Consider the following 13,218-nt stretch of genomic DNA (forward strand, 5'->3'; position numbering starts at 1 on the left):
AAGTTATCTCTATTATGTCGATATGAATGTATTGATAGAAGATAGAATGAACTTTTGACATTACAAAAGTTAAATCCTTTTATGTAATTGTTTTGATGGAATAAAGGATAAAACTTTTGTGTACAAGGATTAAGCCTATTGTATGTCATTGTGCAAATAGTGATGGAAAATAGGATGAATCCTTGTCTATTCCGCAGTATTTGTCGATCTCCGATCCACATTTTTGTGCATATACTATGTTACTCCGTAAGGTTCCTTATGTTTGAGCATGACCAACTAAATTTATCATTCTCTTATGGTTATTTTAGTTGTTGCTCTGTAAGTTCTCTTATGTCGAGCATGGCCAATTGAATTAATCATTTTTGTGGTTAATTTGGTTGTGTATTCCAATTGAATTAATTCTGAGTTTTCTTGTGATTAATTTAATTGTGCATTTCGATTGGATTAATCATGAATTCTTTTATGAATAATTCAATTGAATACTTTGGATTCAAACTCATGTTTTCATGTGATTTGATTTTGTCCAAAGAAATCTTTCTTTTCTTGTGAAAGTAAGGTCGCCTTTGTTGTTCCTTTGGGGATGACATTTTATGGGGGAGAGTTCATATTGAACTTGTGCTTAATTGCTAAATCTTTGTGGGGAGTGCGGTTGTGGAATATTAGGGGTTATCTTGTATCTTTATTAACTCCTTGATGAATGCATTTAGCTTCGGTTTTATGATTGCATTTAAATAAGTTGGTATGGTATTCTCTTTTATTCATGAAGTATCTCCGTGGAAATTTCATGAGGATCCCACTAGTTTTCGTACCTTTGCCAATGTATATTGACAAAAGGGGGAGAATTAATGTGTAGTGTGATACTACAAATACATACGGTTTACAGATCATTATGTAAGGGGGAGTGGTTTTCATGTTGAGATAAAGTATTGACTAAGGAGGAGTGATGAATATCACCATAGTATTGTTGTCAAAGTTGTGATACAATTGGACTTTGATGTTGTGTAATAATACTTTGATATTGTATAACAATGATTGAGAGCATTTTGTTTTCTCATTCTTATAGCTACGGATCTTCAACAACTATGATGCTGAACTTACAACCTTTAGGATCATGGAGTACTTGGAAGTGATGAAGATTTCGAGTCGCGTTGAAGATGCCAAGGAGATCAAGCATGTGGATGAGAAGCTACAATTTTTATATATTTTGTAATCCATATGTATTGATAGTATTGTCACTAAAATTGACAAAGGGGGAGATTGTTAGAGCACTGCTCGGTCGAACTCGCATGCGTTGCTATCTCAAGCATGTTGGTCAATGTTAGTGATCAAAACTATAAGTCTTGATTTCTAGCCTATTTATAGATGTCTTGGACTAGGATATAGATAGTGTAGTTAAGCTTAGATCTCTCGGCGTTCATCTCTTGAAGACGAAGTACTACTAAAGGGAGCTTGTGGAACTTCTTCGACAAAAGGTATGTGGAGAATTGAACTCATCTATCACTTGGAAAGTCTATTTCTACTATCTCCTATATTGAAACATAAGTCGTGTTACGATATAGTTTTCTCTATACACATTTGATATTTCGAGCTGAGTATATCTCGCTGACATATTTCTCAAAATATTTGTTGGTAAGATTTCTCTTCACTCAATTTCATCTTATATCATGAGAAAATTTCCGAGTAACATCTTACATGGTTTGTGTGATACAATCATTTGATGTAGGCTTGGAATGTTTCGATAATGATTATTTCAATATCTTGAAAATTGCTTTGATGCTAATAGTGTGTGAAAACGACTATTGTCATTATAAAAGAATGTTTCAATGATTGAAATAAAGAGTTCATGATGTAACCATCTTTGGATATAAGCATATATAGTGTGTTCGCACATTAGTGTATAAATCCATAAACCGGGAACCAAGAGTATGCATATGTGTGTATACGAAGTTGGTGAAGGAGACAAGATAAGTATGCGTACCCTTACACATACTGGCGGAAGTTTTGAACCAAAAATATCTGCTGAGTTTGGGAATTACAAACTCCTAAACTAGTCACCTTAAGTATGCGTACCCGTATGCATACTGGCGGAAGTTTTCGAACCGAAAATTTCTGCGGAGTTTGGAAACTTAAAAAACTCAAAATCCGGTTGCTTAAGTACGCATACTTAAGCTGGTTACTTTGTCAAATCGGTCAGTTCATGAACTTAAACATTTAAATCATAAGGACTGCAATCTTTGCAAACTGTGGCTATAATGTTCATGATTGATTCAAGTGAATCAAACCGATTTGGTTTCGATTGTGTTTTCTATATAATTGAACAACTCTTTAACTAGTTTCATTTGAGTCATTTGAAGTAGTTATGGTTAAGATGAATAAGGTGGATATGAGAGTAATCATATGGCTAACCTCGGTTAATTATTTGTGAACCAACCTGGTGTACACGTTTAGGTACGGTTACATAAACCTAAATGAGGGTACATTTCATTTGTGTGTAACAAGCTAAGTTCGATCTAACGGTTGAAAGATATTAGCTTGGTTGAATAAGGTTTTTCATCTAACGGTGAATATTGAATGATTTTTTACCAAGGTAACTTGGATTGCAAACCCTCATTTGAAAACTATATAAAGGAAAACTATAGCAACTGGGAAACCTAATCCCCACACCTCATTGTGTTACTAGTGAAAAAGCGGGGGTCAAACAACCTCACCCAATGTTTCGATTAGCAATCTGTATGGCCTAACTCCTATATACTTTCTAGAGAATCAACTAGATAGTCAGACTCAATCTAGATAAAAGTATATCAAAGAGTTAAATTCTCAATCTCTCGATTTGATCTTTAACCAAGCAAATGGAAATCTGCGAGTCTTTATCAAATACTAGAGAGATAAACTTGGATGGTACCAAAGACCAATATCCAAGTGTCAATCAATGTAAATCAACAACCAAAGGTTGCATACTCTATTTGATTAATCTTTAACGCACAACCTGTGATATTTCAATTATATAACAAAATATAATGCGGAATAGAAATAACACAGACACCATAAATTTTGTTAACGAGGAAACCGCAAATGCATAAAAACCCCGGGACCTAGTCCAGATTGAACACCACACTGTATTAAGCCGCTACTGACACTAGCCTACTACAAACTAACTTCGGTCTGGAATGTAGTTGAATCCTAATAAATATCACACTGATTCAAGGTACAGTTGCGCTCCTTACGTATATGATCCCAGCAGGATACTACACACTTGATTCCCTTAGCTGATCTCACCCACAACCAAGAGTTGCTACGACCCAAAGTCGAAGACTTTAATAAATAAATCTGTATCACACAGAAAAGTCTACGATGATAGATAAATATGTCTCCCACAGATAAACCTAAGAGTTTTGTTTCGTTTTTTGATAAAATATTAATCAAGGTGAACAGAAACCAATTGATAACCCAGACTTATATTCCCGAAGAACAGCCTAGAATTATCAATCACCTCACAATAGTCTAAATCGTATGGTAGCGAAACTAGATATTGTGGAATCACAAGACGAAGGTGTTTGTGATTTCTTTTTTATCTTTCCCAATCGGAGATATAATATAAAGTCAATTATTCAATTGAACTCGTACGATAGAAAATGGCAAGATCAGATCGCTCAACTACAAGAGAAGTAGTTTCGTCTGGCTTCACAATCCCAATGAAGTCTTTCAGTCGTTAACCTACAGGGTCTCGAGAAGAACCCTAATGTTAAAGGAGAATCGAATCTAGCAAAACCAACTAGTATCACACAGTAGGTGTGGGGGATTAGTTTTTCCAATTGCTAGATGTCTCCTTTATATAGTTTTCAAATCAGTGTTTGCAATCCAAGTTACCTTGGTCACAAAGCATTCAATATTCACCGTTAGATGAAAAACCTGATTTAACCAAGCTAATATCTTTCAACCGTTAGATCGAAACTTAGCTTGTCACACACAAATGAAATGTATTTTAGTTAGGTTTGAGTAACCGTACCTAAACGTATACACTTAGTTGGTTCACAAATAGTTAACCAATGGTTAGCCATATATGCACATCCATATTAACCTATTCATCTTCTTCACATAACTAGTTCAAATGACTCAAAAGAACTAGTTGAAGAGTTGTGCAATTGCTTAGGTCTTTGTGAATAGACACAATTGAAACAAAATCGGTTTTGATTCACTTGAATCAATTCATGAACAATATAGCCACGGTTTGCAAAGATTGCATTCCTTATTGATTTATTGTTTAAGTTCATGAACTTCCGATTTGAGAAATATAACCATCTTGGGTACGTGATAGGTATCTAAAACACCCAATTTTGATAACGATTTCTTACACTTTTCTTCTTAGTTCTCTTGAAATTTTGTATATTACGCATATTTTCTATGTTTTTAGGTACAAAGGCTTGAAGTTGCAAAAAGGAAGGAAAAGCGTCACTAATTTTATTTTCTTAAATGTTTTACAGCAGGAAAATTCCCAAGACATATGCTCCATCATAGTTTCAATTTGGAACTTTGTGTGGCGGTCATGTGGCCATTCATGGAGTGCATTTTATTCATTAAAAAATAAATAAAATAATAATAACTCAACACTGTGAGTGAATTTCACATTATGAGAGGCACATGTGTGCTGGTGGAGGAAACAATTCAAGAAGTAGGTCTATTTGCTACACAGAAAGGGGATCTAGTTCAACATCATTTCAAGCCATGAGAGTCTACACTAATCCTTGCTGCTTGCGAGGGATCGAGATGGGTATTTTCCAGGAATCAAGAGCTATACTTGGAAACGAAAAGTGGTCGGATCTGCTGGTGTTTTGGGGTGGATTTGAGTTGCATTTTAACTTGAAATTTCAACTGAAATTGGATTGCTGTGGCTGTTACTCGAGTAACGAATGGAAGAGATACAGAGACAAGGGCTTCAGTGGTGGTTATGGACAGAAATTGGGGTTTAAATGGGATCTGTTGCTGTGGGTATGGCAATCAGGAGGAGTAATAGATGGTACGAGTTTGCGGGCTGAATTTCTGAAATGGGTGTTGAATTGCTTACAGGGATGAGGATTGGCTCAATTCTGTGGCGATTCGGTTGAGTTTTGAGGCTGTATTGATGCTGGAAAAGCAGTGAAGGAGAGTAATTTCTGTACCTCTTGTTGCCATGAATTGAATTGGTTTTGAGACTGAATGTGAAGATTATGAATGATTTGCAGTTCCTGGAAGAAATGGAGTTATGGGTTTGATTGAACTTGAATTTACAGGAATTGGAGAACTAGAGAAGGGGATTTGTTGATGCACAGAGACACTATCAATTTCTGCTCATCAGGTGTTCATGAAAATGCTTGAGCCATCAAGTTCTCGAGCTGAAGTGTTACTGCTGCTAAGATATGAAGACTGGCCTGGAAATGAGCTGGAGAAAGAGGAAGAAAATGTGCTGTTAATTATCAATGGATCAACAAGTTTGGGAACTGATTTTGGTAGTGCTTTGAACTGAAGCTCAAGTCTTGTAAAGAAGTGCAATTCTGTGAAGGAGATGTTGGCATGAAGCAGCAGGTGGTGTTGGAATGCATGATGAAGTGAACTGAAGTTCGAGATTACAAGGGTTCAAGAGAGTTCTCTGAAGCTGAGAATTGATGCTGGTGCTTGAGTAAGAAATGGAATTGGCCATAGTTCTCGACAGAGTTGGAGTATGTGTAGGTGCTGAGACAAGGAAGGGGTAACAAGAGACAATAATGGTGTTGCTGTTGATACATATTACTCAATGGTGCTGTGATGCCTGTCATAGACTAAAGCTGCAGATGCCGTGAATCAGGTGGGCGTTATGTGCAGTCTTGGCAGCGAGCAAGAAAGTACCAGCTCTGTGCTAGTTATGTACAGATTTGAGCCATGGCTTTGCAGGCAGTAGTGCAGTTGTCCAGAACAGATGGGGGTAACGCTGCAATCTCAGAGTTGGAGTTTGAGAAGATAAAAAGCTAGGCGCTGATGGTGATTTGAGCTCAAGACAAGCATGGAACTGGTGGTACTCTGAGCTGAACCGCAGTCGAGTTGAAGTGTTGCTGCTGCGGGTAATGTGGTTGCTTACTGCGATGTACACGAGCAACGTTTTGAGAAGCTGAGATAGAAGGTTTATCTGTAGCAGGTCTGTCGTGGGTATTATGGGCTGTGTATGAGGGTCACTTGGCATAGGCTATGAAGGTCAGTGAATGAAGGTGCTTGTGTAGACTAATTCACCATGGGTCCTGGTGGAAATTGGTGCAAGTCAGTGGCTCGGTGGCTAAGTACAGTGGCGTGTCTGGCATTGGCTTGAACCTGACTCAGAAGCCAACAAGTTAACCTAACTTGGGTACCAATTTATCTCTATTTTGGAAGGAGTTTCTTGCAGTGAAAACAGCCAAGAAGATGTTGTCTTTGTCGTGGATTATTTAACGGATGGCTGTGATTGTTGATTGTTCTGAAGTTTATATTAAACAAGGAAAGTGGGTGTTGATCAAGTCACGATTCTACAGGGCAGAGAAGGTATATAAGAGAGACGCAGAAACAGAGAAAGATACCTCTTTTATCACCAGTTTTGTGCTTGCAGCTGCTCGCAGAAATTCCCGAGAGAAAAAACTCCATAAAACGAGTCCCTGAACCTGTTTTCTGAAGCTGCTTAGTATCTCACAGTGGTTTGCTTTCGCAATTTTTTAAAGCCTTGAAACCTTATTTATTTTCAATATATTTTTGTGCTTAAACTAAGAATATGAGTAGCTAATTCCATCATTGATTGGGGAGGATTTCAAAACTCCAAACATGTTTTATTAATCAAATCTTAAGCAAGTTATTCTTTCATAAAAATTCTTTTGTTGATTATCTTTTACCGTTTATATGACCATGAGGTGTTTGCTAGATATCTAAGTGCGCAATTAGGTAACTCGTTTGCAACTCTAATGCTAGTATTGAGAACTTTGATCCGTAATTGTTGGAGTAATCTTTACATAAGTAGCGGTGCACTATTTGTTGCAAAGGGATTTTGCATGCAATAGTGTGTAAAAGATAACCCTAGGTTAATGTGTCGAGCTTATGTACATGTGACTAGGAACAACTTGATTCATAAATCTTAATGCGATTGTTTGAATTACACCTAGAGAGCTTATTTTGGGTAGTTCACTTAGTTAGAATCAGTTAGAGAACTTATTGTATGCGGTGATGTTTGGGGTTTAAAGATTAGTTGAACTTATAACTTGTCTTAAAGTTGTTAACAATCCAAATTTATTGAAAGTGAAACTTTTGTGATTTATAATATCTTGTTTGGTAGTGGCGAATGAATCTCTAGTCAATTCCATCTCATAATTTGAATTACAAACTTTGCAATTTTCAGAATTTGTGTTTTCCAGCAACATCAATTTGTCTTACATAATAACTTAAAACTCACACCTCCCTGTGGATACGAACTCGACTTGCCTCACTACTTCTTTATAGAATTGTGTAGCATAAGCGAATTATTATTGATAGGTTGACAACCTCATCAGTACGCGTACGGGTATGTATACCATAGCTACCGGATTTGAGTTTAGAAACTCAGCAGAAATTTTCGGTCGAACACTTTCGTGGGTACGCGTACCTAAGGTGACTGGTTTAACAGTTTGCAAACTTACAAACTCAGCAGAAATTTTCTATTCGAAAAATTCCGCTGGTACGCGTACCCAACCTGTCTTCTTCACCAATACCGTATGCACACATATGCACACACTTGGTTTTTGGCACATGGATTTATACACTAATGTGCGAACACACTATATATGCTTATCCATAGTTGGTTACATAAGCTCAACTCTACATTTCAATCATTGAAACATTCTTCTATAATGTTATAATAGTCGTTATACATAACTATCGTCATCAAAGCTATTTTCAAGATTGAAACGTCATCATGACTTTCGTCACGGGTTAAGATGAAAAGTGGTTAAAGCGAAGAAAAAGATAGGCGAGTAAACTCGACATCATACTTATACGACTTTGTCTCAAGAGTAGGAGATAGAGTAGATAGACTTTTGAGTGATACATAAATTCAAGTCTCCGCATACCTTTTGGTCGGATGAAGTTCCACTGGTTCCTTGAGTAGTTCTTCGTCTTCGTAAGATGATCGCCATGGAGTTTGGAGCTCAACTACACTAAAATGTCCTAATCCGAGACTTAGCTATAAGTAGTCTAGAAATCAAGACATATACTTTTGACAACTAAACTTGACAAACATGCTTGAGATAGCAACGCATGCGAGTTCGACCGAGCAATGCTCTAACAATCTCCCTGTTTGTCAATTTTAGTGGCAAAACTATCAATACATATGGATTACAAAATAAATAAAACTTTGTAGCTTCTCGTCCACATGCTTGATCTCCTTGGTGCTTCAACATTACTCGAAAACTTCGTCTTTTCCAAGTACTCCCATGATTCCATATATGTTCAATTCAGCATCATAGTTGTTGAAGACCCGTAGCCATAACAATGAGAAAACAAAAGCTCTCGATCATTGTTAAACACTGTCGTAGTATTATTACACAGTATCAAAGTTCTTATATCACAACTTCAACAACAATACTATGGTGATATGTATCACTCCCCCTTAGTCAATACTTTCATCTCAACATGAAAACCACTCCCCCTTACATAATGATCTGTAAAACACGTAAACCATATGTATTTGTAGTGTGAACTACATATTAATTCTCCCCCTTTGTCAAAAAAATTGGCAAAGGTACGAAAACGGGATCCTAATGAAATTTCCACGGAGATGATTCAAGACCAAAGAAGAGTACATATCAGCTTGTTTAGATGCAATATCATAAAGCCAAAGTTAAATGCATTCATCAAGGAGTTTATAAAGATACAAGATAACCCCTAAAATATTCCACAGCCGCACTCCCCACAAAGATATGGAAATTAAGCGCAAGTTCAAAAGAACTCTCCCCCATTTGATGTCATTCCCGAAAGAACAACAAGAGCGACCTTACTTTTGCAAGAAAAGAAGGATTTCTTTGGACACCAAAAACCATAAGGAAATGATTTTGTATAAAAAAATTCTCAATTAAACTAATCACAAGAGAACCCATGATTAATTTAATCGGAATACACAACCAAATTAATAACAAACGAATCTATGATTTGTTTAGTTGGAAATGCTCACATAAGAAAACTTATGGAGCTGCACAGTATATACATAAAATATGGATCAGGGAAGATCAATACTGCGAAATATACAAAGATTCATTCTATCTTCATCACTATTTGCACAATGACGTACAATAGACATAATCTTTCTAAACAAAAGATTTTAGCCTATCTTTCATCAAATAATTGACATAATAGGCTTAACTTTTGTTTGTCAAAAGTTCATCGATCTTGTATCAATACATGCATATCGACATATGAAAGAGATAACTTTTGACATCATATGGGACAATAATAGTTCACGGATGCAAACACACATATCCCATAACATATTGCGATATATAAAACCATAAAGATTAATACTGAAATATCATCTTCCAAATCACTTTAGAATTTAAATAAATAAATCTAAAAACATTGCAAGATGAAAACGTTGGACATAGCTATGTGTACTCACAATAATGGCTATTCCAAACCCTAGTTATCCTTCTTAAACAAAAACAAGAATAATAATTCTCTTAAGAAATTTCCTAGAAAAATAAAGATAAAACAATGTCTTCCAGAAAACTGATCATAAGCTGCATTAAAGTTCACGTTCGACAGCTTCACGGGTTTCGAGACCTTGAGCTTGCGATTCATATCATCAACTGCATCTTCAAAGAAGATATACTCAATGAGAAGTCCTTTAACATGTGACTTTATGAGACTAAGGTCAGTAGTAACCTTTTTCAACTCAGTTCTAATCACATCAAGATCCTTCATAGTATCAACAAGTTGCATCTTTGCTTTCTCAAAATATTTCAGAAAATCATGAACCACTTCAGCAGAAACCATATCCACAGTCTCAACATCTTGATGTGAGTATGTTTAGTAGCATGAGGCATAGGGTGCACCATCTTCTACCAGAGTTCTTTTCTTCATCCCTTTTGATTCGAAATCAAAACCTTTCTCAAGAAATCCCTTTGCAAAATCACCATAGTGAGATGAAGAAGAAGACATTCTTGACAACCCAAACCTAGAGTATGCGTACGTGACTTACGTAACTCAATAGGTTGAGTACTTAAAGGTTTCCTAGGGAAGGAGTTTTTTTAGGGTTTCCTTAATTGATTCGTGTCAGACACACGGGTAGCCCGTACGAGATCAATCTCGACCCAAACGAATGACAAGATTGATTTGCACACGACCTTGCAGAGAACTCTTTGTACAAGAGGAAATCATAAAGACTCCAAAAAAAAAATGTCTCATAAGAGAAGCAATTTTAAAGTACAAGAGTAACTCCAAGTTTAACCAAAATAAAGACAAAAAAAAAAGCTGATCACAGTAAAACAAATACTTGTGCAAGCATTTTCGCAAAGATACTCATGCTAAAGACGATAAGAAAATAGCTTGAAAAACTGAAAATACGATTGCCAACAAGTATACCTGAGTATATCTCTCAACCAAGATTTTTTGCGTGAGAGATTTCAACCTTGTGATTAAGTGGCAAAAGTATGAGCTTTTAGCTCATCAAATGAATATTGTTTTTGGTTCAATCTCTTCCTTATGTACTTTGGAGGAAGGTTGTCATGATGTCAAAAATTATCATAAAAATTACTATCATCATAATACGACACATAGTGAGGATTCTTACCCGATGAGTGTTGTCTAGATGGAGCAGTCAGCCTGTTGATGATTTCCTTATATCCTTCAATAATCAATTTAAGGTTGTCATCCATCTTCTCATATCTACATTCTTCACTTGATTCAAGTTTCACATCAGGATTATCATTATCTCCATTTCTAACAGGAGAGGGAACATGAGTTCTTCTTGGACGATATTTGTCAACAGGTCTATTCTGTTTTTGTGCATTTGAACTGACTTTCCTGGTAGGAAACACAGGACGTGTACAAAAACCAATTGGTTTAGACATCCGAATGTCAGTTACACCTTTAAGAATCAAATCTAAGGTGTGTTGAAGTTAAATTAACGATTTTTTTTTCAACTTGGGTTTCATCGCTTGCACTCTATTCCCTTTTGATTCACAAAAGAGACATACTTTCTGATTACAGAAGTGATTAGAGATTGCAAACCTAACATTATCGTTTGGAGATTTCTCTCTTCCAATTGATGTGTGAATCCCTTGTGCATCACTTTGAATGGAAAGAGAATCTGAAGTTACTTCTGAAACTGAAGCTCTTTCAGTTTGTGTAGAAGTAGATGGTATATAGGACCTTTTTGAACATCCTTGAATGGAGAGTTTACTCAAGAGATGTTCAATTTCTAAAGCATCCTTTTTAAGTTTTGCCTCAAGTAAAATATGAGTTGATCGAACTTCAGGTTTTTCCTTATAAGAAGCCTTTTCATGGGAGCCACAGTCTTTTACTACACCAAGAAGGACATTGACATGTTTTTTTAACTGTTGAATCTATCAGCTTGAATTCTAACAAGATTTAGAATTAGTCTACTCTCTCTAGTTGTTTCCTAACATTATCGTTTGAATATTTCTCTCTTCCAATTGATGTGTGAATCCTTTGTGCATCACTTTGAATGGAAAGAGAATCTGAAGTTACTTCTGAAACTGGAGCTCTATCAGTTTGTGTAGAAGTAGATGGTATATAGGACCTTTCTGAACATCCTTGAACGGAGAGTTTACTCAAGAGATGTTCAATTTCTAAAGCATCCTTTTTAAGTTTTGCCTCAAGTAAGATACGAGTTGATCGAACTTCAGGTTTTTCCTTATAAGAAGCCTTTTCATGGGAGCCACAGTCTTTTACTACACCAAGAAGGACATTGACATGTTTTTTTAACTGTTCGAATCTATCAGCTTGAATTCTAAAAAGATTTAGAATTAGTTTACTCTCTCTAGTTGTTTCCTCTTGAATAACAGAGTCAGATTCATCAGGATAACACATGTCAGTACTGGTCTGTTTCATTTGAACACTAGGTTCGTCTATAACCGAGACTGACAGATCTTTATCTTTGATAAACCTATTAGAAACAAAGTCTTTATTTTTACTCAATCTAGATAAAATTATATTAAAGAGTTAATATCTCAATCTCTCGATTTGAACTTTACTCAAGCAAATGGAAATCTGCGAGTCTTTATCAAATACTAGAGAGATAAATTTGGATGGTACCAAAGATCAATATCCAAGTGTCAATCAATTTAAATCAAAAACCAAAGGTTGGATTGATTGATTTTTAACGCACAACCTGTGATATTTCAATTATATAACAAAATATAATGCGGAATAGAAATAACACAGACACCAGAAATTTTGCTAACGAGGAAACCGCAAATGCAGAAAAACCCCGGGACCTAGTCCAGATTGAACACCACACTGTATTAAGCTGCTACAGACACTAGCCTACTACGAACTAACTTCAGTCTGGATTTTAGTTGAACCCTAATTAATATCACACTGATTCAAGGTACAGTTGTGCTCCTTACGTCTCTGATCCCAGCAGTATACTACGCACTTGATTCCCTTAGTTGATCTCACCCACAACCAAGAGTTGCTACGACCCAAAGTCGAAGACTTTAATAAACAAATCTGTATCACACAGAAAAGTCTACGATGATAGATAAATCTGTCTCCCACAGATAAACCTAAGAGTTTTGTTTCGTCTTTTGATAAAATATTAATCAAGGTGAACAAAAACCAATTGATAACCCAGACTTATATTCCCGAAGAACAACCTAGAATTATCAATCACCTCACAATAATCTAAATCGTATGGTAGCGAAACTAGATATTGTGGAATCACAAACGATGACACAAAGATGTTTGTGATTTCTTTTTTATTTTGCCCTATCGGAGATATAATCTCAAGTCAATTATTCAATTGAACTCGTACGATAGAAAATGGCAAGATCAGATCACTCAATTACAAGAGAAGTAGTTTCGTCTGGCTTCACAATCCCAATGAAGTATTTCAGTCGTTAAGCTATAGGGTCTCGAGAATAAACCTAAGGTTAAAGGAGAATCGACTATAGAAAAACCAACTAGTATCACACAGGAGGTGTGGGGATTAGTTTTTCCATTTGCTAGATGTCTCCTTTATATAGTTTTCAAATCAGGATT

The sequence above is a fragment of the Papaver somniferum genome, unplaced genomic scaffold, assembly GCF_003573695.1.
Source record: "Papaver somniferum cultivar HN1 unplaced genomic scaffold, ASM357369v1 unplaced-scaffold_131, whole genome shotgun sequence".
Classification (NCBI taxonomy): domain Eukaryota; kingdom Viridiplantae; phylum Streptophyta; class Magnoliopsida; order Ranunculales; family Papaveraceae; genus Papaver; species Papaver somniferum.